General features: G+C 45.2%; 1 protein-coding gene across 3 annotated transcripts in view; it reads left to right on the top strand.

The window, feature by feature from the left end:
• The window catches only part of LOC138762115 (activin receptor type-1-like), a 111,137-nt gene that overhangs the window by 8,704 nt on the left and 78,055 nt on the right, over positions 1-24,378 (top strand). The gene's annotated exons all lie outside the window — the stretch shown is intronic.

Consider the following 24,378-nt stretch of genomic DNA (forward strand, 5'->3'; position numbering starts at 1 on the left):
CCCATGTGGCAAAGATTTGACCAAACTCATCATACACAATTAAAAGAAAATTAAAGAACTGTAGATATTGGAAATCTGAAGTAAAAAACAAAATAAATGCTAGAAATACCCATGTGAGGCAGAAGTTTGGGAAATAAAAATAATTTTAGTTCAGGTCTAAGACAAATTTTGAGAAAAGATCTTGGACCTGAAATATTAACTCTAGTTTACGCACGATAAGCCATAAATGAGGGAAGAAAAAAAAAGACTACTCAACTGCCTAATTCCTTTTTCATCATTCTGTCCTCATTCTTTTATGAGTAAAACCCCACAGAAATGCTGGAGGAACTCAGCTGGTCTTGGAGCATCTATAGGAGGTAAAGATATATTAACGATGTTTCAGGCCTGAGCCCTTCTTCAATGAATAAGCAAAGAACAGGAAGGGTCAAGAGAAAAGAGACTGAAGACTGACCAGGGAAGAGTCCAGGCCAACAAAAGGTGTTCAATGGCTATGATAAGAGGAGAGGTGAATGTTGTGTATAACCCCACCCTGCTGTCCAATATGTCATCTGTGTTTCAGTAGCCACGTTAGTCTGATGGTATTAAAGAATCAGAAAAGCACCACATCACCAAGTCCTATTTGTGTAAGTGCATACACAACAGTGGCGACGAGGAATGAAACGTACACGTGCTCCATACACCAACCAGGAGAAGAAGGAAGCAAAGGGATAAGGTAAAAAGTGACTACCTAACAAGCTCCACAAGTTCCCGCCAAAAGATTAAAGTGAAAGCGTGCCAAGATGGTGGAGGGAAAGTTTGGAGAATTCAGCAAAGCAGATGAAAGTTGGGGTAATTATGTAGAATGGTTTAACCACTACTGAATAGCCCATAATATTAATGAAGCCCTGGTAAACTGAAAACGTGCCCTCTTCCTCAGTATATTGGGCAGCAGATCATTTGATCTCCTTAAAACCTTGCTGGCCCTGGAGGTCCCAGGGATGAAGACATACATCGAGTTATGCACTACACTGGGGAACCACTTAAGCCCCAGACCACCAGTTATGGCAGAAAGGCAATGATTCTATGAAAGGAAACAAATGCCAGGGGAGGCAGTAAGTGAATACCTGGCAGCGTTGCGTAAACTGTCCGAGCACTGTCACTTCGAGCAGTTTCTGACCCAAGCACTTTGAGTCAGATTGGTGATGGGGTTGGCAGATCACCAAGCAAAGCAAAAATTACTGGCAAGAGACAACAAAGCAACTCTTGAGATCACTTATAGAACTCCCTGCAGCTTGGAAATGGCAGACAAAAATTTGGATGTGGGCCAACAAGACCTTCTAGTTGGGAGGTTTTTCCGCCAACAGTGCTTCTGTTGCAGAAAGTACAACCATCGCCCAGAAAACTGTTCTTTCAAAAATTCCAGATGCCATCACTGCAGTAAAAAGGGACACATCAAAGCAAAATGCCCATTGAAAGAAACAGTAAAATGCAGCTAGACTCAAAATGCTCATAACCACCCAGCTGCGGTCAGAACACTAGCAGGGAGAGAGAACAATCCTGACAATGACCATGGCAACAGCTCTGAAGAGGACAAAACAACAGCTGAAGTCCTACATATCCAAAAGATAAACAAAATAAACACAGTGATTTATATTCAACTGAAAATAAACAAGAAACCTCTGAAAATGGAGCTCGATACAGGGGCTGAAGTGGCTCTAATGCCATTACATTTAAAGCGACGCTTGCTACTACACCTTCCGATGAAAACAACTGGAGTTGCACAGATCTGTTACTGGAGACAAAATCAAATTGTTTGGAAAATGTACAGTCAAGGTACAATACCAGCAACAACAACCAAAAACACTATCTCTCTACATTGTAGATACCCAGGGACCAGCACTTTTCAGAAGAAACTGGCTACAACACATTCCCCTAGACTAGCTGGAGATCAGTTCAACACTGACTTTAAACCATGAAGACAACACCCAGCCAGAACTCAACCAGATCCTCAGTGACCACGCTGTGATCTTCCAACAATGGTTGGGAAAAAACAAAGGGGTTAAAGCCAAACTGCAATTAAAAAAAGAATGTGGAACCAAAGTTCATCAAAGCCAGGACAGTCCCATTTACAATGAAAGCAAACATTGAAGCAGATTTAAATAGATTAAAAGATGAAGGTGAAGCGGCAGCTACACTACTAATGTCTTCTCTTCTTTGGCTTGGCTTCGCGGATGAAGATTTATGGAGGGGGTAAATGTCCACGTCAGCTGCAGGCTCGTTTGTGGCTGACAAGTCCGATGCGGGACAGGCAGACACGGTTGCAGCGGTTGCAGGGGAAAATTGGTTGTTTGGGGTTGGGTGTTGGGTTTTTCCTCCTTTGCCTTTTGTCAGTGAGGTGGGCTCTGCGGTCTTCTTCAAAGGAGGTTGCTGCCCGCCGAACTGTGAGGCGCCAAGATGCACGGTTTGAGGCGATATCAGCCCACTGGTGGTGGTCAATGTGGCAGGCACCAAGAGATTTCTTTAGGCAGTCCTTGTACCTTTTCTTTGGTGCACCTCTGTCACGGTGGCCAGTGGAGAGCTTGCCATAGAACACGATCTTGGGAAGGCGATGGTCCTCCATTCTGGAGACGTGACCCACCCAGTGCAGCTGGATCTTCAGCAGCGTGGACTCGATGCTGTCTACCTCTGCCATCTCGAGTACTTCGACGTTAGGGATGAAAGCGCTCCAATGAATGTTGAGGATGGAGCGGAGACAACGCTGGTGGAAGCGTTCTAGGAGCCGTAGGTGATGCCGGTAGAGGACCCATGATTCGGAGCCGAACAGGAGTGTGGGTACGACAACGGCTCTGTATACGCTTATCTTTGTGAGGTTTTTCAGTTGGTTGTTTTTCAAGACTCTTTTGTGTAGTCTTCCAAAGGCGCTATTTGCCTTGACGAGTCTGTTGTCTATCTCGTTGTCGATCCTTGCATCTGATGAAATGGTGCAGCCGAGGTAGGTAAACTGGTTGACCGTTTTGAGTTTTATGTGCCCGATGGAGATGTGGGGGGGCTGGTAGTCATGGTGGGGAGCTGGCTGATGGAGGACCTCAGTTTTCTTCAGGCTGACTTCCAGGCCAAACATTTTGGCAGTTTCCGCAAAACAGGACGTCAAGCGCTGAAGAGCTGGCTCTGAATGGGCAACTAAAGTGGCATCATCTGCAAAGAGTAGTTCACGGACAAGTTTCTCTTGTGTCTTGGTGTGAGCTTGCAGGCGCCTCAGATTGAAGAGACTGCCATCCGTGCCGTACCGGATGTAAACAGCGTCTTCATTGTTGAGGTCTTTCATGGCTTGGTTCAGCATCATGCTGAAGAAGATTGAAAAGAGGGTTGGAGCGAGAACGCAGCCTTGCTTCACGCCATTGTTAATGGAGAAGGGTTCAGAGAGCTCATTGCTGTATCTGACCCGACCTTGTTGGTTTTCGTGCAGTTGGATAACCATGTTGAGGAACTTTGGGGGGCATCCGATGTGCTCTAGTATTTGCCAAAGCCCTTTCCTGCTCACGGTGTCGAAGGCTTTGGTGAGGTCAACAAAGGTGATGTAGAGTCCTTTGTTTTGTTTTCTGCACTTTTCTTGGAGCTGTCTGAGGGCAAAGACCATGTCAGTAGTTCCTCTGTTTGCGCGAAAGCCGCACTGTGATTCTAGGAGAATATTCTCAGCGACACTAGGTATTATTCTATTTAGGAGAATCCTAGTGAAGATTTTGCCTGCAATGGAGAGCAGCGTGATTCCCCTGTAGTTTGAGCAGTCTGATTTCTCGCCTTTGTTTTTGTACAGGGTGATGATGGTGGCATCACGAAGGTCCTGAGGCAGTTTTCCTTGGTCCCAACAAAGCTTGAAAAACTCATGCAGTTTGACATGCAGAGTTTTGCCGCCAGCCCTCCAGACCTCTGGGGGGATTCCATCCATACCTGCTGCTTTGCCACTTTTCAGTTGTTCGATTGCCTTATATGTCTCATCCTGGGTGAGGACCTCATCCAGCTCTAGCCTTAGGGGCTGTTGAGGGAGCTGGAGCAGGGCGGAATCTTGGACTGAGCGGTTGGCACTGAAAAGAGATTGGAAGTGTTCTGACGATCGGTTGAGGATGGAGATCTTGTCGCTGAGGAGGACTTTGCCGTCTGAGCTGCGCAGCGGGCTTTGGACTTGGGGTGAGGGGCCGTACACAGCCTTTAGAGCCTCGTAAAAACCCCTGAAGTCGCCAATGTCCGCGCTGAGCTGGGTTCGCTTGGCGAGGCTAGTCCACCACTCATTTTGGATATCCCGGAGTTTGCGCTGATGATGGCTGCATGTGCAACGGAAGGCTTGTTTCTTCTCTGGACAGGACGGCTTTGTAAGGTGAGCCTGGTGGGCAGCTCGCTTCTTTGCCAGCAGCTCCTGGATTTCCTGGCTGTTATCGTCGAACCAGTCCTTGTTTTTGCTGGAGGAGAAGCCCAGTACCTCTTCAGTGGATTGCAGTATGGTAGTCTTCAGCTGATCCCAGAGGGTTTCAGGGGATGGGTCCATGAGGCGGATTGCATCGTCGAGCTTTGCTTTGAGGTTTGCCTGGAAGTTTCCTCTCACTTTGTCTGACTACTAATGTAAGAACACACAAATAGATGGGTTGAGCTCAGTGAGCAGAATTGATTTATTTCAGGCTGCTGGGGTGGACTTGTACTCCCAGCCCAGACCAGGCTGAGAAACGCGCTGGCGGGCGCTGATGTCACCCAGGAGTCATGTGGTCCCCCAGCGCAGTCTTCTGAGTCCTGTGCTGAGAAGAGGAAACCCCCGACGGTGTCAATTTGGACGGCTGCCTCGCCATGTGGATTACAAGTGGGGCCGGTTCGCCTGCCTAGTGGTGTGCCGCCACACAGCCCCCCCAAAACCGGTGCCAATGTCCTTTTTAGCTGGGCGGCCTCGCTTCTTGCACTGGGCCACAATCACTGGTTCGGTGGGGTCGAGGTGCGCTGGCTTCAGCCTGTCCACAGTAAACAATTCCCGCCTGCCGCCGATGTCCAGCATGAACGTAAACCCTGAATGCTGGACAACCTTGTATGACCCCTCGTAAGGTCTCTGCAGAGGTGCCGTGGACGGGCCCCACCGAATAAAAACGTACTATGCAGAAAGCAGCTCGCTGGGGACGTGAGATGGCCATGTGCCGTATCTGGGTGGCGGTAGGAAGGAGTCCAAGTGGGCCCGGAGGTGGGGAAGCAGCTTGTGTGGCGACCTCTGGGGGTTGTGAGGCGCGTTGATGAACTCACCAGGAAGTGCCAGCGGTGTGCCGTAGACCAGCTCAGCTGATGACGCCTGCATATCCTCCTTGGGCGTGGAGCGGATGCCCAGGAGCACCCAAGGCAGTTAGTTCACCCAGTCAGAACCGGTGAGGTGGGCCATAAGTGCCGAATTAAGGTGGCGGTGCAGATGCTCGACCAGCCCATTGGCCTGTGGGTGATAGGCCATGGTGCGGTGTACCTCGATCCCCAACCTGTGGAGTGCAGAGGTGAACTGGGTGCCCTGATCGCTGGTGAGGTGATTCGGAACACTGAACTGGGCGACCCAACAGCGTAACAGCGCTCGGGAGAAGGAGTCCATGGAGGTGTCCGGCATCGGGATTGCCTCGGGCCAACGAGTGGTGCGGACCACCACCGTGAATAGGTAACGGTTGCCGCAGGAAACGGGTAAGGGCCCGACTATGTCCACGTGAATGTGGCTGAACCGTTCCCGGACATGCTCGAACTCTTGCACAGGCGCCCTGGTGTGCCTGTGTACCCTTGGACATTTGGCAATGGGTGCATGTTCTGGCCCAGCCTGCGATCCGCTTCCGCAACCCGTGCTAGACAAACCACTCTGCCACCATCTGGACCATGGACCTGATGGATGGGTGCGAAATGTCATGGATGTGATGGAAGACTTGCCTGTGCCACTGCTGGGGAAACCACTGGCCGTGGGGTGCCCATAGAGACATCGCACAGGACAGTGCTTCCGCCGCTCGGAGTTGGGAGGTCTCAGAACTGCAGGCCCGTGATGGCAGTCCTGAAGGCTTGCATCTCCTCATCGGACTTCTGGTCCCGGGCGAGCTGGTCAAAGTTGAGGCCAGGCATCAGCGCGCAGATGGCATGTCGCGAGAGTGCATCGGCAACCACGTTGTCCTTTCCCGTCTTGTGCCGAATATCGGTGGTAAACTCTGACACGAAGGAGAGGTGAGGCTGCTGGCGGGCCAACCAGGGGTCCTTCGCCATCGCGAGTGCTTGGGTGAGGGGTTTGTGGTCAGTGAAGATGATAAAAGTCCTCCCCTCCAAGAAATAGCGGAAATGCCGCACCACCAGGTACATGGCCAGTAACTCACGGTCAATAGCACTATACTTGCGCTCTGGTGGGCGGAGAAGCCGGCTGAAGAATGCCAGCGGTTTCCATTGTCCATTCATCTGCTGCTCCAGGACGGCGCTGACGGCTGTGGCAGAGGCATCGACAGAGAGCGCCATATGCAGGTCGGTGTGTGGGTAGGCAAGCATGGTAGCCTTCGCGAGGGCGTCCTCGAATGCACTCCAGGCCTCTGGGGTCCAGGTGAGCGATTTGTGCTTGGCTGTGATGAGGGCGAATAGCGGCTTCATGATGCACGCAGCTCCCAGGGATGAATCGGTTGTAGAAGTTGACCATACCCACGAACTCCTGCAGCCCCTTGAGATTGTCCGGACATGGGAACTCCTTGATAGCGGCAACCTTCGTAGCGGCGAGCGTGGCTCCCTCGGCCGTGATGGTATGGCCTAGGAACTGCATGGACTCTTTCCCAAACTGGCACTTGGCTGGGTTGATGATGAGGCTGAAGTCGGCCAGCCGTGAGAAGAGGGTGTGCAGGTGGGCCTTGTGTTGCATCTGATCCCTGCTGGCATCGAGGATGTTGTCTAAGTAAATGAAGACTAAGTCCAGGTCCCTGCCCACTGAGTCCATGAGGTGCTGGAAGATCTGAGCGGCATTCTTGAGCCCAAATGGCATGCAAAGGAATTCGAACAAGCCAAAGTGGATGATGATGGCTGTCTTGGGTATGTCCTCAGGGTGCACTGGGAATCTGGTGATATTCGCACATCGGGTCAACATTGGAGAAAACCCTTGCACCATGCAGGTTGGCCGTAAAGTCCTGTATGTGAGGGATGGGGTAACGGTCAGGAACTGGTGCCTCGTTGAGCTGTCGATAGTCTCTGCAGGGTGCGCCAAGGCTTTCGGGACAAGGCGGAGCAGCGAGGCCCATGGGCTGTCAGACCACCGAATGCTCCAACAGATGCAAAAACTCCTCCTTCGCTACCTGGAGCTTGTCAGGCGGGAGCCGGCATGCCTTGGCGTGAACCGGTGGGCCCTGGGTGTGGATGTGGTGGAACACCCCGTGGTGTGGTGAGGCAGTGGAGAACTGTGGCTTAAGGAGGGTTGGAAACTCGACCAGGATTCACTGGAACTCATCTCTGGGCGTGCTGATCGTGGTCACCTGTGGCTGCTCTGTGCAAGAGGCATCAAGGCAAACGGCCTGGAAAGTACTGGCATCCACCAGGTGCTTACCCCGAATGTCTACCAGAAGCCTGTAGGTGAGGAGGAAGTCGGCACCCAGGACGGTGGTCGGAGGGGATGTGATGGTGAACCTCCACGAGAACTTTCGTCGGCCGATCTGGAAGTGGACTGTCTTGTCTCCATACGTCCGGATCTCTGTTGCATTGACCGCAAGGAGGGGAGGTCCTCGAAGTCGATTCCTGGACTCTATGGCCGGGATGACGCTGATCTGGGCCCCATTGTCGACGAGGAACCACCGGCCGCTGACTGAGTCCCACAGGTAGAGGAGGCAGTGTCCTTGGCCAGCCGCCGCAGCCATTAACAGCGGCCGGCCTGATCATTTCCCTGGAACGAGCAGAACTGACGACCCTTCCGAGCCTTGGCTCTCCAGCGCTGGTGGTAGAAGCAGAGGCCTGGAGCGGATGACGTGCCCCTGGTTATGCTCTTGGTGGCCCCTGTAGGGGCCAAATGCTCTACCGCAGCACTAGGGGTGGGCTTGGTGTGGTCACGCCCGTGCCTCATGACCTGCTGGACTGCCGAGCCCTCCGGGAATCGCTCGAGCCATAGATCTTGGGCCTTCTGAGCAACCTTCCTCGGGCCAGTAATGGCCAAATGGCCAGATGTCCTCAGGCAGATGATCAAGGAAAATGCTCTCGAAGAATGGGCAGTTGGTGTGATCACCCATGAACTACTTCAAGCACTAAATGGAAGGCAAAATTTCACAAAACTAGATTTGTCACAGGCATACCAACAAATAGAGTTGGATAAGGAATCAAGACAGTATGTGACAATAAATTCTCACCTGGGACTGTTCACCTGTACACACGTAGGCCATATGGCATTTCAGCAACACCTGCAATTTTATAAGCTGCAACAGACAAATTACTACACGGAACACCAGTGAATGTTACCTTGATGATATTATCATCACAGGCCGAAATGACAGAAATCCTTGAAAAGCTCCTAAGCAGACTACAACAGGCCAATGTACGATTTGAATAGGATAAATGTGTCTTCATGCTGCCCTCAGTGACATACTTGGGATTTACAATTGACAAGGAGGGGGTACGAATGGATCCGGCGGCCACAGAAGCCGTTCACAAAGCTCCATCTCCAACCAACAAGTTGGAATTAGTCTTTTCTCGAGCTTATCAATCACTACCGGAAACATATCCCTGACATGTCTAAACTATGCAGATCCTTAAGCCGCTAACTGAAGAAAGATCAAAAATGGCCCTGTGATACGGAAACTGAAACCACAGTTGGTCGACTAAAAGAAATATTAACTTCAACAGACGCGTCCACTACAACCCAAACAAGGAAGTGGCTCTAGCCGTTGATGCTTCATCAGTAGGACTGGGAGCAGTATTATCCCAAATCACAGAGAAGGGTGAGCAACCAGTGGTGTGTGCTTCGCAGACATTAACTGCAAGTGAACGCAATTACACACAACTGGTAAAGGAAGGAGTAGCAATAATATTTGTGTAAAAAGATTTCACCAATATCTCGACGGAAGAATTTTCCCTGACAACACACCTCTAAGTTTGATTCTGGGCCCCCACAAAGGAATACCAATATTAGCTGCAGCCAGAATTCAAAGATGGGCCATGCTACTAGCCGCATACAACTCCGAGGTAAAACATAAACTGGGAACACTCAACAGCCATCTGGATGCCTTCTCATGCTTACCACTACCCAAAACAGAACAAAAAGAAGAAATTATTAAATGGACTGCAGAAGCAGCAGCTATCAACCAAGAACCAATACAACAACTGCCCATTAGAGCCCAGATGATCAGCAAAGAAACCCAAAAGGAGGCAACATTAATGTCCAGTAGTGTCGCATATGAAAAACAACAAAACCAATTCTACAATTGAACTTCTACGGGCCACGTTTGCCACATACGGATTACCTCATGAATTGGTCACGAACAATGGACCCCAGTTTACATCAGAACCTTTCAAGAAATTTATGTGCGACAACAATATCAGACCTATTTTGTCGGCACCCTATCACCCAAGTCCTAAAGGATCGACAGAATACTTTGTGCAAACATTCAAAAAGGCAATGAAAACCAGAAAAATCCTAAATGCCTCCTGAACTCTCAGAATTGCAGATTTCCTATTGGGGTACAGAAACACACCACCTTCTACCATAAAACTCACCCTAGCAGAATTGATGTTTGGCTGCAACCTGCAGACGAGGCTATCCACAGTTCACCTTGATCTGGGCCTCCATTTAGAAAAATCCACATCACCACAAACTTCACCAAAACACTGGAGGTGGGTGAGAGAGTACTGGTACAAGATTACAGACAAAATAAAGACCCATGGGTGGTAGGTGTGATCCTACAAAAGTTGAGCCCCTACTCATACTCTGTTATACTGGGAGACAGACTGTGGATATGACACATTGGTATCAGACAATGGCATCAAAGTCCACAAACTACCTCATGACCCATAGGAGGTAGAACCAGACCTGCCACAGTGTTCCAGTCTGCATCCAGTCTCTCCAATAGAGGAGACCACAATGAGAGTAATGGATGCAGTAAATGACTCCTGAAGATTCACAAGTGAAATGTTGCTCCACTTGGAAGGACCATTTGGGGCCCCAAATGGAAGTGAGGGAGAAGGTGTGGGCACAAGTGGTGCATCTCCTGCAGTCATAAGGGGTAGGTGCCAAGGGAGGGAGGAGTGGAGGGAGGGAGCACTCCCTGCAGAAGGCAGAGAGGAGAGGAGAACATGTGCATAGTTGTGGTATCACATAGTAGGTGGCAGAAATAGTGGAGGAGAATATATTTAGTGCTGACATTTATTAGGCCAGAGGCATTGTGTTTTGAGCCCAGAGGACCCCAAAACTCAGCAGCAATAGAAATTCACCAAGACAATGGTTACTTAAACAAAAGTTGCTTTTAATTTTCTTTAAACATACTAACAAGATCAATCTCAACTTATCCGCCTTCTAATTCTAACTAAGTGCACATGTAATGTGTACATGTTCAAGAAAGTTCTCTGTTTCACTGTCCAATCATTCACTTTTCACTTCTCCATAGAATTCAACATTTTTAATTTCCACCAAGCTCTGGTGCTTAAAGTTAAATGGTTACCGCTCAGGAAGGTTATCGTTGGTGTAAGATAGAAATTTGTTGCTCATGGAGGAAATCAGTTTGTGTGTCCAATCAGTCACTTCAATGTCTTGCTGAAGAAACTTGTCCCATCATGGGTTTTCCAAATGATATCCCCATCTTCCAGGTCACCACAGAGTTCCTCTTGTTTCCCTTATTTCAGGGGAAACACTCTAGCCAGCCATTTCCAATTGTAAGGACAACAAGGGTTTTCAACAGGCTGAACTCTGAACTCACAACCTGTCTTCATAATGGGGTTTTTCTTCAAGCCTGCCAGCTTGCCATTTTGCAGCCTCAACTGCTACTATAGAACTGACTTCTCACTCGCTCTCCAAAAGAGAAATTACCTGCGTTTTTCCTCTGCTTGTAAAATCCATACGACTTCTTACAGGGCTCCAAACACAATCTTTGAAAGATCATATCAGCATCTGAACCTGGACTTTATTCCATTTGCACCTCCTTGTGAAGTTCTTTCCAAAGCAGCTCCATTGTCTCTGCAAAGTCACTGGTGACACAATGTCTCACCTCAGCAAAACTCTTGCATCTTAAATGAAATGTCTTTTGTGAAGTGTTACTCTGTGGTGTAACCTAAACACCCACAATCTCTCTCTTTTAAAAGACATATTTTACCCATAACTATTCTAACATACCACGTAACACTCTCCCCAACAAAGTAATTTTAATTCTAGAGTTAAAATTCTGTTATAACTAAACCGACTTTACAATCAATAGTGATAATACACATGATAGAACACGATGCCACACAGTGCAACAATGTGTCCCAATCTTGAGTTTATATTTTTACATGCTCATTTTTAACATCTAGACAATCTGCTATTACATTATTTGTACCTTTGATATGATTAATTTGCAGATTACATTCTTGTAATATTAAAGTCCAGTTTAACAATCTTCTGTTTTTATTCTTCATTTTATTCAAAATCATCAGAGGATTGTGGTCAGTAACTATCACAACTAGTTCATGAGTGGTTACCCAGATACACATCAAAATTCTGCAGAGCAAGTATTATAGACAACAGTTCCTTCTCAAAAGTATTATAGACAACAGTTCCTTCTCAAATGGAATAGTTCCTTTGATGAACATTGAATTTTTTCAAAAAGTAGGTAACTGATGGTCAATTTCATCCTGTTTCTGTAACAAAACTGCTCCTGTTTCCCCCTCACTGGCATCCACTGCTAAATAAAATGGTCTGTCAAAATCATGAGATTTTTTTTAAACAGGGTAAATGGCATAGCATCTCTTTCAAATTTTCTAAAGCTCTCTGACAAAATTTCGTCCACACAAATTTCTCCCCCTTCAAACGTTAAATGTTTAGGTTAAAGGAAGAGCAACTTCCACAAAATTTCTTATAATATTCCTGCCATTCCTAAAAACCTTCTCACCGCTTTCTTGCCATCGGGAATAGGAAATTCAGAAATTGCATGAACTTTAGCCTGATTAGGTGCAACTTTTCCATGACCATTTACATGTCCTAAGTATGTCACAGTAGCATGTCCAAATTCACTTTTAGCTAAATTGACAGTTAAGTTTGCTTTGGATAATCTTGCGAACAATATTCCCTCAGATGTTCTTCTCATGTGTCACTTTTTGTGACAAGTCATCATCAATACAAGCATCTGTATGTGTCAAACCTCTGATTACCAAATTTATCATCCTTTGGAATGTTGCAGATGGTGTCACAAATTCAGAAATATCCCTTCCACCTAAGTAAGAAATTTTATTTTCCCAATTTCATCAATACAATCATCAATTCTAGGAATAGGATAAATATTCATTTTAGTTACTGAATTAACCTTCCTGTAATCTGTACAGAACCTAATATTTCCATCTGTTTTAGGTACCAGAACAAAAGGAGAACTCCAATCTGAGTTGGAAGGTGTAATAATATCATTTTTCAACATGTATTCCACTTCCTGATCCATGATTTTACTCTTCTGAATGCTTATTCTATAGGGTGTTGTTTTATGGGACTTGCTTCTCCCATATCCACATCATGACAAACCACTGATGTCCCTTTTGGCACATCAGGAAACAAATTAGCATATTTCAAAAGCAGCTGCTTCAACTGCTTCTGTTCTTGTGATTTAAGATGGCCTAACTTTTCCTTCAGATTTTCCAAAATTGTTGAGTTAGATAGGTGCACAGGAACTATGGTTTCTTTAAGGTTACCCTCACAAGATTCTGTTTCAATGATCTTATGATCAATAACTTCCTCAACCCTGTCAACAACTAACACCTCTGATACAGACTATTCTCCACTACCTTTATCATCATAACAAGGTTTCAACTTATTAATAATAAAAACCTGAGTTTTGGTGTTTATCACATAGTTAACATCATTCAGTTTTGATCTCACTTCATATGGTCCAGAAAATGTTGTTCTAATAGGATTATCATGTGTTGGGAACAAAATTAACACTTTACTTCCTGTCTTAAAATTCCTCAACTTGAGCTTTCCTGTCAAATAATCGCTTCATTTTACTGAGCCATTGTTAAATTATCTTGAGCCAAAGACCACACTTTTTGTAACTGATCTTTAAATTTAGAAACATGATCCAGCAAGTCCAAATGTACATCCTTATTGACCCATTGTTCTTTTAACATTAAAGGTCCTCTAACCTGACGTTCATACACAATTTCAAAAGGGCTGAAACCTAATGAATCTTTCAAAGACTCTTTTGCTGCAAATAACAGTAAATGAACACCTTCATCCCAATCTTTCCCATTCTCCAGACAATAAATCCTCATCATATTTTTAACAGTAGAATGAAATCTTTCCAAAGCTCCCCGAGTTTCAGGATGGTACGCAGATGAAGTGATCTGTTTAATTCCCATCTCATAAACCAACTGCTGAAACAACTCAGACTTGAAGTTAGTTCCTTGATCACTCTGGATCTCTTTAGGCAACCCAAAAACTGAAAATTTTTCCAAAGCTATTAAACCACTGCTTTTGCTTTCATATTCCTCAATGGTAATAGCTTCTGGAAATCTGGATGCCGTACACACAATTGTTAACAAGTACTGATTCCTAGCTTTTGTTTTAGGCAGGGGACCCACACAATCCATAATAAACCTAGTGAAAGGTTCTCCAACAGGAATAGGTCGCAAGAGAGCTACTGGCAGATTCTGGTTAGGTTTCCCCAGAACCTGACAAAGATAACATGTCTGCCACCAATTTACAACATCCTTCCTCAAACCAGGGTAGAAAAATAGTTTCAAAATCTTATTCATGGTTTTCATTACACCAAGATGGCCACCCAAACCTGTACTGTGGGCTAGATTTTAAATTTCATTCCGGTAAATTCTAGGACCTCTGACCACCTGATGAATAACCGCCCACTCTTCATTTGCAGATGTGACTACCGCCACTGTCATCAAGTCCTTGCATAACCTTTTCATCCTCTTCAGGTATCCAAGTTACATTCACAGTGACCAGGGGGGGGGAGTCTTCATTTATGAGCGAGGAGTTGTGCCAATACCTGCTGGCCAAAGGCAGCCACAAGTAGGACCACCAGCTATAACCCCTGAGGAAATGGCCAGGTGGAAAGGGAGAACAGCATAATTTGGAGGGCAGTCTTCCTGGCCCTCATGTCAAAAAGGCTGCCCATCTCCCAGTGGCAAGAGGTCCTATCAGAGGTACTTCATGCCACCAGGTCCCTCTGTACAGTGAGAAATCTTTCCCCAGGAGATTGGTGTCTGGAACAACACTGCCTGTCTGGCTGATGACCCCAGACCTGTGCTACTCCAGAGATACACCAGAACCCACAAGGCAGACACCCTGGTTGAGAAGGTCCACCTCCTCCATGCAAACCCCCAGTGTGCCAGGATTGGCAAAGGGACACTGTCTCTGTCCAGGACCTTGCTTATCTGGAGGCCCTGCAACTGAAGCACTCGATGAACCAATCAGCACACCACCCCCCCCCTTCCTGACAACTAGCAGAGACACAGCCCATCATCAGCACCGCCCTAATCTCAACCCACACCCCCTACTCTGAACCAGCCCCAACTGATTCTGTTCAGCCATCTGAATCACAGCTGATCACACAGAGCACTGCCCAGGAGTCTACAGCCGGCACTGCAATGGTCAGTTCAACAGACAAAACCACCAGACAGGCTGAACCTGTATATAGATTCTGAATGGACTCAACACTTCACCCCACCAAACTTTATTTCAAAAGGGGTGAATGTGGTGGAAAACTGTATTGCAGTCATTGCACTGGTTGGCTTGCACTGGTACTGTGAGTTTATAGTTAGTAAAGTCTGTCGGGTCTAATTGATAGCACTACACCAAGTCAATTGGATCTTAAAGGTCTGAGAAAATGTGTGGTTCTGCATCCAATACCTTGAGTCCAACGGTAACCACCGATTCAGAGGCAAGATTGCTATCATCTAGATCAGTGGTTCCCAAACCTTTTCAGGCTGCCACTCCCTTGGCCTCCAGGACATATCCCATACAACAGCACTGGGGGGAGGGAGTGTTAGCGGCAAAGTTGAGCAGGGGTTTAGGTGGTGGCGCTGAGCAGGGTGAGGAAGGTAGATGACGGCACTGAGCAGGGTAGATGGTGGCGCTGAGCACAGGGGCGGCTGTGGTGGCACAGAGCGTAGGGGTAGTGACACTACTACAACATGGAGGACACCAAGACTAGCTCCTTGCCACCATTTATTTTGCTCACTACTGCCACCTCCTTTTCCCTTACCACCACCTTAGATCTTTCTACCCCCCACTTTGGGAATCACTAATCTAGATAAAACTGACACACATTTATTGTTAATTTAATCCATTTACATTCCTTGTATGTTTGATGTTAATCTATTTCATGATTAGATATTACAAGAACTTAGAAGTATATTTTTCTGCATCATCTACCTATCCCAATTATAACTAGGTGATTTTCAGAACACTGCAGCAATTTCACAATACAACTCTTACAGTATATCTTGATATTATTGCATACTCTATATTCAAATACAGATAATAAATGTGAATCAGCACTTATGTAAATTCTTGTATCTCATTTTGCCCTCATTGTGTTATAACAACAGCTAATTTAGGAAGTGCAGGCAGGCAAAAAAATATATAATATCATTAGTGCTAATTGTATTTTGCCACTAAATTAACTTAAAATTATTTTCATGTGGAGAAATAAGCTTCCTAAGATTCACAAGAAGTTTGAACCATCTTACAACCAATAAATTATTTCAACTATTTTGGTAAAACATTTGACATTTTTGCACAAGGGCAAAAAAAATCAAATGAATAAGGGATGTTGTAGCAGTCCATGCTCGGAGATGCAGACCAGCCTACAAAATAGCCAGCAATCGTGGCAACTGCATGGACCTGGGGGTGACACCGGCCATCGTCCTAGGTGACCACCTGCATGGCTAGAAGATGGTGAACTGTGGTGGGAACACTGGTCAATCCCAGGCCAGCACCCTGATGACACTGTGCCCTGACGTCAGTGCTTGGGATACATATAAACACAACAGCCAGTGCAATAAACTAGTCTCGACTTCAAGGCTTTGGTGTGAGTGCCGTTCTTCTCCACGCCTGCGTAGCATGAACACTACAATGTTCTAAATAATCTGTTTTTGGTAATTATGGCAATGGAAGGAACTCTTTTAAGAGACTGCAAGATCCTGTTTTTATTTTTAAAAATGGGTGCAAATGTGATAATATTAAAATTGATGGCAATTCATCTATGCTTACCAGATAGATGCTGATTTCTTGATTCAGATTAGGGGGCAAGTGACCCTAGAACCTGCAAGTATTCAATATCAACATAATTAAACTAACGAAATGTATACATATGAAAAAATGTTTTGTTCATGCCAGTTTATAAAGCGTAGCTGTATAATTTAAGGTTTTTTCCCCATTTTGCAGAAACTTGATATACACTGTGTAGTGAACTGGGATACACTAGAAGTGTGCTGTACTGACGACTGGTCCCGCCTCCTGGCTCCTCCCCCTGGGGCCCGTATATAACCCCGGTTTCCCGTCTAAAGCCAGATCCCCTCTGAAGCCTGTTCATGAACCCTACCTGTGTTGTAAGCTAATAAAAGAGTGTGTTCTCCCTCCAGTCGAGTGTGAGCTTTTATCTACATTACACAATGTTATATCTATAGAGACATTTAAATTTAGACATACAACATGGTAACAGGCCATTTCGGCCTACAAGTCTGTGCTGCACAATTTACATCCCATTAACCTATATCCCCAGTACATTTTGAAAGGTGGGAGGAAACCTGAGCCCCCCCACCCGAGTAAATCCACACAGACACGGGAAGAACGTACAAACTCCTTACAGATAGCACAGAATTTGAACCCAGCAGTCCCAATTGCTGGCGCTGTAAAGACATTGCACTAACCACTATACTCACCATACTGCCCAATGTTTGATGATAAAGTCAGGATCCAAAGTCACTTCCCAGAAAATTCAGTGACAGGAAAACCTGCACAGTTAATTGAGCATTGCAGGGATTTGATTGCATTTGTGGCAACAGTGAAGGAAAATTCACATGGCTAATTAAAATATAGGATGTGTCCTATTAAATACTGCAAGAGGCTGTTGTAGACATTTTTTGCATAAATGGGACCTCAGATGATTTGAAGAGTATGTAAATTCTTGTGAATGTAGTGGTAGTCTCGAGGGGGAAGCGAAAGAATGAGACTGCACACTGTGAGTCAGTTTTGCTTCCAAAGGTTTAATTCGAAAAGCCCGCACTGCGCCTTACAAGGTGGACGTCAAGTCCCACCCCTGCATTGGCGGTGATGTAACGACGCAGCCGAGTGCACGTGCGCGGCCCCTCTGCCCACGAGGGAAGCAAAACCCGGTAGCGCCATCTTGACGTGGCTGCTCCACTGCCATGACAAACACAGAGGCAGTTTGCCTGCATTGCGATGTGCGCCACCACACAAACAAATCCCCCCCCCCCCAGACTGGCTCTAGTGTCCCATTGTCCATGAGCACTGTGGGGTCATAGCTTTAGGTGGTTACCCCCAACCTTTGGGCTGTGCTCTGCTGCTGCAGCCATGACAAACACGGAGCTGATTTGCCTGCGTCTTGATGCACGCCGCCACAAGTATGTAAATTCTTGTGAAGTAATGGGGAACCAAAAGATTGGGCAGTGACTGTGGAAGCAAAGATTTAGTTGTTATGCTACATTTGCAATGTGTTAACCTGCTGCAGATATGGAACCCAATACATACAGGTTAAGTAAGTATAATATATCACTGGCACTCAATCCCTAATGATATTGGACTTCTTTGTCTTTTCCCTGTTCCAGCAGATGGGGTGATGATTATTCATCATTTTATATTTAGTAAATGCAAGGAGGAACAGCTTCAATATTAATACCCATTCATTGACAGATGGTTCAGGGATGGAGAGGAAGGTTAAATAATAAATGAAATCTCATCTCAACTCAACAACCAACTTCTTTCCCCACCCCCCACCTCCACTTCAGCCTTTATAGGTGGTCAAGCATCATGTGTCCAAATGAGTAGGAATTGTGAAACAAATGCAGTTCCTGATTCTTCATATTGAATGACGCTTTCACTAGTTCAAGTGGAGCAAGATTTTAAAATTTAGACATATAGCATGGTAACAGGCCCTTCTGGCTCATGAGCCTGCGCTACCCAAATACCCCAATTAGCCTACAACCCCATAGTTTTCTCCACAGGCTCCCAGTTCTTTGTCCCTCTTACTGAAGTCCTCCCAAAGACACCAGGGTATGACTTCCTGCCATCAATGTTCACTACAGCTTGCTCATTCATCAATCTGACCATTTAACTGGCTGCTGGGCAGGCTAAGAAAGTTCAGAATGTTGATAATGTTTTGAGTGCTTCTGGCCTTGCCTAGTTCTTTGATAATTTACAACACAATTCTTTACAATTATTGGAGCTTTTGTTTTTGAAAATGAGGATTTGGGCAGCAAAAACATAATCAAGTTGTCTGCTAGTTGGAATTGAAGGCTTCAATTCACCTGTAAATCTGAAGAGGTTGTCTAATTGCATCCAGTGCTCCCATTGTGATCTCTTATACTTTGTAGAGACTGGATACAGACTGGGACATCGCTTCATTGAGCACCTCAGCTCTGTCCACAGTAATAATGTGGATCTCCCTGTGGGCACCCATTTCAATTCCCTTGTTAAGACTTCTGTCCATAGTCTCAAGCACTGCCAGACTGAGATCACCTATAAATTAGAGGAACAACATCTCATCTTCTGTCTGGGCATCCTCCAACCGGAAGGCATTACATCAAATTCTCTGGTTTCCCCCCTAGCTTCTTCCCAGTCTCCTTTCCTCTAGCACATGGATGCGCTCTCTCTCTCCCCCCCCCCTTCCCATTTGCCTGTTTCAATGCTCAACTTTCCTCTCATCATATCCAATTAACACCTTTTGTCTGTTGGTCTGTACTCGTCCCCCTCCCATTCGTCCCCCTCCCATTCGTCCCCCTCCCATTCGTCCCCCTCCCATTCGTCCCCCTCCCATTCGTCCCCCTCCCATTCGTCCCCCTCCCATTCGTCCCCCTCCCATTCGTCCCCCTCCCATTCGTCCCCCTCCCATTCGTCCCCCTCCCATTCGTCCCCCTCCCATTCGTCCCCCTCCCATTCGTCCCCCTCCCATTCGTCCCCCTCCCATTCGTCCCCCTCCCATTCGTCCCCCTCCCATTCGTCCCCCTCCCATTCGTCCCCCTCCCATTCGTCCCCCTCCCAATCGTCCCCCTCCCAATCGTCCCCCTCCCAATCGTCCCCTCCCATTCGTCCCCCTCCCATTCGTCCCCCTCCCATTCGTCCCCCTCCCATTCGTCCCCCTCCCATTCGTCCCCCTCCCATTCGTCCCCCTCCCATTCGTCCCCCTCCCATTCGTCCCCCTCCCATTCGTCCCCCTCCCATTCGTCCCCCTCCCATTCGTCCCCCTCCCATTCGTCCCCCTCCCATTCGTCCCCCTCCCATTCGTCCCCCTCCCATTCGTCTCCCTCCCAGTCTTTAATCCAGAGTTTTGACTATACTTTGCGGAAGGGCTCAGGTCCAAAGCGTCGGTAATACAGTACACCTTTACCTCCATTGGACATGGCAAGTGTGGCCAAGTTCCACTAGCATTTGTGATTTGAATAGATTTAATACACCTAGCTGTCAGAGCACTCCTGATAAAACAGCTCCATCTTTAATCAGAAATAAATGTATTTGTTCACCTTTGGAATGCCCAAAAAGCCAAGGTCTTGGATGTGCATGCGTGGATGCCATGTTGTTGTTCTGATGCAAAACTGGATACTCCATCAAATTTTCAGGTCTGTGTTTGACAAGCATCAGGTTCAGTGTGTTCACAGAGAGAGGAATCTGGACACAATTATTACAAGGAAAGACAAGTTTATTAAACACATGGGAGACAAATAGGGGAAGATGTCAAACAACACATAATAATAATCACGTTGATCCCAGGTTGAACTCTGATACCAGTGGCCATCTATCTTCTCTATGCTCTGGCTCATGTACACACTTCACAGTCAGTAACTTTCCAACACACTCCCAATTCTTTGTACCAACAGGGACTTTCCAACATACTCCCAATTCTCTGTACCAACAGGGACTTTCCAACACATTCCCAATTCTCTGTACCAACAGGGACTTTCCAACATACTCCCAATTCTCTGTACCAACAGGGACTTTCCAACACATTCCTAATTCTCTGTACCAACAGGGGTGCGGCTTTCTGCCAACACTGCAGTACTACAGCTCAACTTAAGTGTAAAGCACACCATACCCATGATTCTTCCAGCAATGTCTACAGTAGTGACTTGGTGTGGAGAGATGTCTGGGACATGGACCAAGAGGCAGAGAGAAAGAAATGTGGTATGCATCGATGTTTTACACTGTTCTCAGCTTGGCGTCTGCCCAATGAGGACACTGAATCATTTAAATGAGCCAGTGGCAAAGTGTGTACTAATGGATGGCCAGAGTTCAACCTTGATTGGCAGGTGATGCAACTTCTGAATAAATTTCAGACAGGGAGGTCATTTGGCCCTCCTCAATCCACAATGTTCCAGACAGGGAGGCCATGTGTTCCTCCACAAACAACATAATAGGATCTACCTGATGACCCCACTTTATTACTCCTCTTGCAAATTTGTTCACCTCAAGTTCTTCTATTTCCCATATTTCTCATGTACATATTGCTCTTAAATTACATTTTTCCAAAATATTTCAGATTTAACATAAACTAGCAACAAATACTCTATCTGTGCCACTTGAATTAGTCTTATTTGCCATATAATTCAGTACTGAATATGTAAAAACTTCCTTCAGCTTTGGAATGCAAGAGGCTATTTTACCTTTTGTTCATTAGACCATCGATGTTCCTCCACTCTTCAAATATTGGTTGATGTATTTTTCTTCTCAACTCTATTCTCTTCCCCATAACTTTTGACATCCATGTCCCTGCCATGAGCTCTGTTTCCTGGCCTTGCAGTCTATCCAGATCCTGTAGTTTACCATTCCATGAACTACAAAATATTCATCTACTCCAACATCAAAGTACCCTACTACTATCTCCAGATATTGTTGGGTTTTATTTCAGCTGATCTAGTGTTGAAAGCTTCACCCAATATCTTTACTAACTCTGTGCAACTATACTTTTGGTCACCCAGTCCATCTCACATCTTCTACCAGATGTAAATCTGAACTTATCCAAACTCTGATACTGATATGCTAACTTTAAACAAGTCACATTCACCCATTTGCTTACAGGTGTACATTATCTCCTCAGCCAGCTTTCTCCAATGTATTTCCCCCTCTCAAGTCTCTTACCCCTTCTAGCCCAAATTTCTCCAATGTATTTCCCCCTCTCAAGTCTCTTACCCCTTCTAGCCCAAATTTCTCCAATGCATATCCCCTCTCAAGTCTCTTACCCCTTCTAGCCCAAATTTCTCCAATGCATTTCCCCCTCTCAAGTCTCTTACCCCTTCTAGCCCAAATTTCTCCAATGCATATCCCCTCTCAAGTCTCTTACCCCTTCTAGCCCAAATTTCTCCAATGCATTTCCCCCTCTCAAGTCTCTTACCCCTTCTAGCCCAAATTTCTCCAATGCATTTCCCCCTCTCAAGTCTCATACCCCTTCTATATAAACCAATGAGATGTTTGTGCCGTCAGCTGTTCAGAGCATGAGATTTGCAATTCACCCTGTCGCCAATGGATTTATTGTCAATTGTTCAGTAACTTTTAGCTCTTTATATGTGGAAAATTTTAAGTGAATCAGAGTCTGATTTGGTGTTCCAGTAGAGCATCTTGCTCCACATTACATTGTTTTAGTTAAATTCAACATGTATTCAAGCTCTTGATTTTTTTTCCCTGTTGAATATCCAGTCATGCAGGTATGCACTTTTCTAAGTTCATTTAACCCTTTTTTTGTTACAGTGCCTCGAGTTCTAATTCATTTGTTATTGCCTCCAGCTGTTCTAGTTTCAAAAACCCCATTACAGTATTTATTCCATTAACCATTTTGCATTCTTATCTTCTCAGTCTCAACTGCTGTTAAAACCTAGAATGTCACCAACAATATGTGTTAAGTAATCCAAAGTAGGCATAAAAAGTCAGTGGAACAAGTTGCATTATATTCAAGTTCAGTTTCCCTGCAACAGGATTGTTTGAAACAGAGTAAATAATTGTATAACCAGTGAATGTTGATTGAATGACTATGTTTGCATTGCTGCTGAAGCTCCAAAACCCGTCATTAAAGCATATGCACAAGTGCTAATGCTCCTGTTTGGATAACTATTTGACAGTCTACAAATACATGAGGTCACTTATTGTTAATGGAGTGCTATTTCATTCTAGTACGTACATGGGGAATTAAAGTCATTTCTGAACTTTCTCTCTTAATGTGGTAGCTGAGTATTTCAATTGTTAGCACAAATCAGATCTACCCATTCATACAGCATAGTAAACAGAAAAATTAGAGCTGTATACTTCATCTAATGCTAGATGCACCCTTCACCTAATTTTACTGTGAAATATTTGTTGATTTGTAAACATTGTTCAGGAAAATTTTGAAATCTTAAATTATAATTTATTCAAGGTGGTTAAAGCCTTTCTGACTTTACAAATAAGATTATGGAATGTTTGATTTTATCTAACGGATCAAATCTAACACCACTAACATTGAAACCACCGACACCACTTTCCTTTCTAGATGCATGCATTTCCCCTCTAAATGCCTCCGTTATAATGGGCAGACGTTACCTTTTTACCCCTCCACAATTTCCTTCAACATTTTCCCCCCACAGTTGACTGCACACTCTTTCCTCCAGTACACCAGAAGGCATTCCTCTCCTCTTCCTTTGTCTAAAGCAGAACTACTGACAGCTGCTGCCTCCTTCCCGATATGTCTGTTTTCTTTGGGTGAGGAATTCCTGAGAATTAGTGAGATGTGTCTAGACCAGGAATTTCTATTTGAAGAACTTTGCAACACAATTCCAGAAGGATGCAGAGTGGCTATCTACCATGCAAGAGCTATCAATTAAGTATCATTGATTTATTTGTGCAATTATTTGCTTTGTTGACTGTTTGAAGCTCCAGAAGAAAGCAGGGGATATAGCTCTGTCTGGCTAGTCAGAGTTTCTCCCTCATTACTTTTCTGTCTTGAACTTGATTGCTGATGCGACTGAGAGATTCAATATCTGACAGATTTTCCACAAGCCAGTCATCCCATGAAGTTACAAATAATAAACCCCAAAAAATAACGTGGCCATGTCTATTTTTTGCAGCATTGAAATAGCAAGCAGCAGAACATCCCTGTTTTGGGTTGAAAAGTCAGATCGAGGGATTTCACATCATTGGGTTTGGGGATGAACATTTGTTTGAGGGGCCCATTGCGACGCAGGTTTGTATGAAGTCAATCAGTTGATGATTTTATTCTCAACCTCAGTCTCCATAGCAGCTTTTGTTTCTCATTTGCATTGTCTCTGATCTCAGCCTCCTTATGCATCTACCTGCTTATCTACTGGATCTTGCTGTCCTGTCACACATATCTAGAGATCACTTAAATCTTTAGAATCAACAATCTGGACATTAATTATTTCCTCAACTGCCTTTAGCCACTTCTCCTAGAGAGCAGCATAAAACCTTTATCAGTCAAATCTCGATGCAAAAGTTTTATAATATTTTAAAGTGGTTATTTTCAAGTGCACACTTCTTTCTTTTATGGAGAGGGGAAATTAATATAGTAAAAGTTTTTTAAAAAATCAAGATATATAAATTCATTAAAATTCCAAAAGTAACTATTTCGTGATAGGACACAATCCAAGTAATTTTGTATCTGCTGTTTTATCTGAATTGACATTTCATGAAAGCAGAACATTGTTAACTTTGATGATTTCATGAGATCATTTTTTGGCACAAAGTTAGTGTTCCAGAAATATTTTAATCTTTATGAAGCAATCCTCTTGGCGTCACGATCTGGTTTATGCATATCATTAAAATACTTCTTAGCTACTAGTGAGGAGAATTTATTTCCAGACCATTTTCTCTCTCAACTATGCTGATTCCCAACACTCCCCACTCATAGGGCAGCCAGATTCTATGATGCCCCACACAGTCTTGTCAAATGGACATATCTCTTTGTGCAACCAAATGCCGGTGCTTGCATCCACATTGGTTCAGATGCTTTGGATACCTAACATAGCTTGGCTAAATAGAAGAAACAAGCA

Source organism: Narcine bancroftii, chromosome 4 (assembly GCF_036971445.1).
Source record: "Narcine bancroftii isolate sNarBan1 chromosome 4, sNarBan1.hap1, whole genome shotgun sequence".
Taxonomy (NCBI): Eukaryota; Metazoa; Chordata; class Chondrichthyes; order Torpediniformes; family Narcinidae; genus Narcine; species Narcine bancroftii.